Source organism: Hyaena hyaena, unplaced genomic scaffold (genome assembly GCF_003009895.1).
Source record: "Hyaena hyaena isolate Hyena2069 unplaced genomic scaffold, ASM300989v1 scaffold_20, whole genome shotgun sequence".
Taxonomy (NCBI): domain Eukaryota; kingdom Metazoa; phylum Chordata; class Mammalia; order Carnivora; family Hyaenidae; genus Hyaena; species Hyaena hyaena.
Window position 1 is genome coordinate 3407565 of NW_024080652.1, and position 4792 is coordinate 3412356.

General features: G+C 52.8%; 1 long non-coding RNA gene across 1 annotated transcript; it reads left to right on the top strand.

The window, feature by feature from the left end:
- Positions 1-212: 212 nt before the first annotated feature.
- LOC120227933 lies at positions 213-4498 on the top strand. Its single transcript, XR_005527372.1, has 3 exons — positions 213-385; positions 858-1005; positions 3474-4498. It is a non-coding gene; the product is annotated as an uncharacterized LOC120227933 (long non-coding RNA).
- The last annotated feature ends 294 nt before the right edge of the window (positions 4499-4792 follow it).

Sequence of the window (4792 nt, forward strand, 5' to 3'; positions counted from 1 at the left end):
CCTTTTTCGTGTTAAGGGAGTTTCAGCCAGGCACAGGGCCACCCACTTGGAGACTACATTTCCCAGCGTCCCTTTCAGCTTCATGTGGTCATGTGACTACTAGAGGCCAATTAGAGGGTTGCAGCCGAAGGGTAGCTCCCAGCCTTCCCCGGCACGTGTGGTCATGTGACTATTAGGGACCAATGGGATGTGAGAAGAGACGCGTGCAGCCTTTGGCCTGAGACCGAACTACTCATTTCAGCCCTGGCCTTTTCCATTCTGTTCCAGAGGCTGGGATGCAGAGGCCATAGTAACGCAGCTTCCACTGTGTTCAGTGTGGACGGAAGTCCGGGGGGTGAGGGAGCAGCTGGAGAGAAGGAACCGGAGTCTCCAGTGACTTCATGTGGTATGGTGCCCCACCCCCACCCCACGGCCAGGACGCGGGACCAAGGGACTGTCACGTGGGATAGGTGGGCCTCTGTCCTGTGTCCTTAACTTCTACATACGGCTCTGTTTTGTGGCCGTATGTAAATTGGCACCCAGAAGTGAAACGGGGCCTGCACAGAAAGCCGTGGTGAGTTAGTGGTCTGGGAGGGGCCCTGAGGGAATCTTACCCCCACCCTCCGGGTGTAAATCAGCCTCTCCGGAGCCCCAGGCTTGCGCCGCTCCTCCTCCCTCGGCGATGGCGCATGTCTCCAGAATTCTCCCGCTTGGCGCAGTTGCCAGTTAGCTTCCCACGTTGTTCCCCAGCCAGGATCCCGTTTCAGGAGCCTGTGCCCAGAAAGCCCCAGCCGTGCAGAAACGCAAACGTGGCGGCAGCAACCCCACCGTGAGCGCACCGCAAGTGTCACCCCTCTCGTATTTTCCTTCTATTTAAGAGCCCAGGCACGACCTGGCAGGTGTCCCAGGCTTTCTGTGAGGCCTGCGCTCCCTGAACGGGACAGGTGTCGCTCACGGTGGAAACGCCTGGCAGCGGCTCCCAACACGTGTTTCTCATCTCGCCAGTGGGGCCGTGGACCGCCGCAGGTACAGTCTTGAGGTTTGGGGAATCTTCCAGAGTTGTGCACGCTGCTCTGCCCAGGCTGGGCAGCCAAACATTGGTTCACTGACTTGGTAAAAATCTCAACCTCGCTCCACTGTGAAAATGTTTTCATTCTGGAGGATGGGCTCAGTTGAGAGAGCAGGCCCCGCTGAGCTCACCTAGGCCATCAGCCGTGCTCCCTCAAGTGGTGTTTAGACAAGAAACTCTTTTTGTCGTCCCCAAACAAAACAAAACCTTATTTTGAGAGAAGCAGCAGTGCCTAAAGAGACCCAGGCCTGGGTAGGGCGGCGGGGAGGTGGCTCTCAATCCCGCGACCCTCTTGCCTCCTTTCTCAGCCAGTCTTGGGGATCAGAGCCATCCTCGTTCAAACGAAAACGGCAAAGGTCACAGCTTCTCAGCGGTCTGCCCAAGACACTTCCCCCTGTCACTCTGGGCAGGAACCCTGGGCTGACTGCTAACACAGACGGCCACACGGATGACACTTAACACATCTTGCCAAGAGAAAGCGGCTGGACACGATAAAAGGATATTCAGTTTTATTCCACGGATGGGAAACTCTAGAACATACAAATCTGTGCTGACAGACAGCAAATCGGTAGTTGTTTCTGGGCATTGATGGGGGAGGGGCATGAGAGACTGATCCAGGTGATAGAAAAGCTTGGTAGAGGTCTGGCTTACACAGGTGTGTGCACTTGTCAGCACTCATCAAATCATAACCAAGACTAGTGTGTTTCGCCGTATGCAAACTGTACCTAAAATTTTAAAAATTTAAAAAAGGAAGGAAAGAAACTGACAAATGAGGTGGAGCAAGTGAGTGGCCTGTGGTGGCCGAGACAGGGTGGGGGGCTGTGCTGAAAGCCAGCCTGGTCAGACAGGCCGGCATGGACCATTGAGCCTTGACCAGGTGGCGGGACTGTTTGCCACTATATACGACACACTGAGAGTTTTACCCTGAGAGAGTGATGTGACCAAGATCATGTTTTAGGAGGATGTGATGATTTTGTCACCATCTCAAGCGGGCACATCCCAGCCTCTTGCTGGGAAAATTGCTGCTAACTGTGGCCGTCATGCACCTGAGCACCTTCTGTGTTTGGGGAACCAGGAATCTGCCTTTAGACCTCCCACCAGACAGGCTGAAAGTGCCGGCTTCTCAGTTTCTCGCCCTCACCCCTCCCAAGCCCTCACCCCTCCCAAGCAGCCAGATGGGAGCTCGTGGCTCCAGCTTGGCATCAGAGCCTGTAGGCAAAGGAGCAGGGACCTCCTGGGACCGGTCCGCCAGGAGTGGCCACGGCAGAGCACCTGTGGCCAGTGGCCAGAGTCCCAGGGTTAGGGACCAGAAAGGCCAGGGGGATAAACCTGTGACCTGGGGCCCTGTGCATAGCCAAGCAGCTCCCTCGCCTGACTCTTCGACCTCCTGGAGATCTGCAAGTGCCCTGAGGTCCCTTTCATAAATTATTTTTTGGCTTTAATTAACTTGATTCCATTTCTGTTGCTAGTAACAAAAAATTCTAACCCCACAGGCTGCTGCACTCCGAGCATTGGTCCCCAGGTGGGTGGGTAGCCAGGCAGCAATGTCACGGGGAGCACGGGAGGTGGGGTCTGAAACAGCCTTCTCGTCGGTGCCCTGGAGAAGCGCAGTGAGTCTTACCATTATGTCTGTGGGCTCCTCACCTAAGAATGTGCGAGTTACCGCTGATGACCCGAAGACCTCATCCAGCCGTGAAGACATGATGACGGTGTAGCTGACCACATGATGTGACTTGGTGTCTCCACGTGGACAACTGTCCCGGGTGGAAAGGTGGTGCCATTGTCCTCCCCCCCACCCACAGAGCCCCTGTTCCAGGGGGACGCGCAGTATTCCCCCAGGGCTCCAGCAGCGAACCCGGCAGAGGCTCTCTGTGGTCGGCTTCCTCCTTCGCCTGGAACATGCCTCCGCTCCAGGCATTTGGGCCAGAGGAGGAAGGGAGGTCAGGGTATTCGTCTTGCCTCAGTGAGTGCTAAGCACAACTTTCCTGAGCCCTCAGCTTAATTATGGGAGCTGCGAACTGGGCATTGTCGCGAGGGCACGTATGGCTGTGATGCCGTGATGGACCCCTTGCTTCAGGACCGTCTTCACCACCAATCTACCTGAACCACAGATTTCCCAAAAAAGAAAAAGCCTTCCAGGCCATGAGACTGCTCCGCTGGTCAAAGCATCTCCGTGGCAGACAACTGTGTACTTCCCAGATCTCCTTCTGGACCCTTGTCTTACTGTGCCCTCCAAACCTGAGCCGTTAGTCGAGAAATTTGCACTGAAGACCTGTGTGGGCTGAATGGTGGCCCCAAAGATATGTCCACATCCTAATCTCTCAAATCTGTGGCTGTGACCTTATTTAGAAAAAAAAAAGTGGGAGGAGGTCGTTGATGTAACTGAGGGACTTTGAGGCGACAGCATCCTGAATTCTCTCCACAGGCCCTACACCCACTGATAAGCACCCTTATAAAAGACATGCAGATGGAGAGGAAGCAGTGTGACCGTGGAGGTAGAGATCGGTGTGGTCCCAGAAGCCCAGAAATACTGATCACCCCAAAGCTGGAAGAGGCCAGGAACAGATTCTCCCCTGGAGTCCCCTGCAGGATTTTGGACCAGTCCCCAGAACTGTGAGAGAAGTTTCCGTTGTTTTAAAGCACCTTGGTCACAGGAATTCACACAGGGATCAGTCGCAGTGGCTAATCGTCATCTCGTGGTTGACGTACCAGAAACCGAGCTCTGGGTTCCTCCAGAGGCCACTGTTCTCGTGATCTTACTTGAGTCGTTTGTCCCCTTCCTTCCGGCTGCTCAGACTGAAACCTGGGACACAGACGTGATTTTTCTTTCTCTCACGTGTCACAGTCAGACCATCAAGCAATCTTGGAGCTTCCATCTTGAAAGCATGGACCCAGAATCTGAGCTCCCCTCCATCCCCTCCATCCCCTCCCCTGCTTCCGTATGATGGATTATTGCAGGGTCCTCCAACTGGTGTCTCTCTCTCTCTCTCTATCTCTCTGCCCTTTTCTGATTTTCACTCACCCATTATTCATTCCATTCCAGCCTCCTCATTGTTCTAATACCCCAGGGCCTTTGCACAGACTGCTTCAGTTCCCTTGAGCACCCTTCCCCTGACAGCCCCACCTTCACATGTTTGCTTGAATGTCACTTTCTCAATAAGTTCTCTCTTGTCCACTCATTTAAAATACAAACACCTCCCCCAGCTTTCCCGATCTTTCTTATCCTGCTCTATATTTTCCCCATAGCCCATAACACCTTGTGTCACGCTGTGCCCTTTATTTATGCACTCTGTGTGTTTACTGTCCCTATCTCCCCACCAGAATGTAAACTCTAGGCCAGCAGGCATTTTTACTTCCTTTATTCCCTGATATATCACCCAGCAAAGCGCCAGACTCAATATAGGCACTCGATAAATATTTGTTGAATAAATAAGTGAAATAAAGAAAGTGTCGGCTATTTCTTTCATAATAGAGTACATTTGTTGCGATCACAAAGGAAATGAAATTGTGTGGTCATCAAAACATATTGTCTGTGGCATAGCATTTTGAAATATGAAGATATTCCGCCTTACAAAAATGGCTGTCATTTTTTTTATCTTATCAGCTGCATTTAGAAGCCTCACCACTTTGTAATACAGTTGATGACTCACCGCTGGGAAGAGCGGCATTTTTCTCCCTAGTACGGACCAAGATAATAATTGTCACTGGGCACACCTAGGACATCCGTAACACTCCGATAGGCTA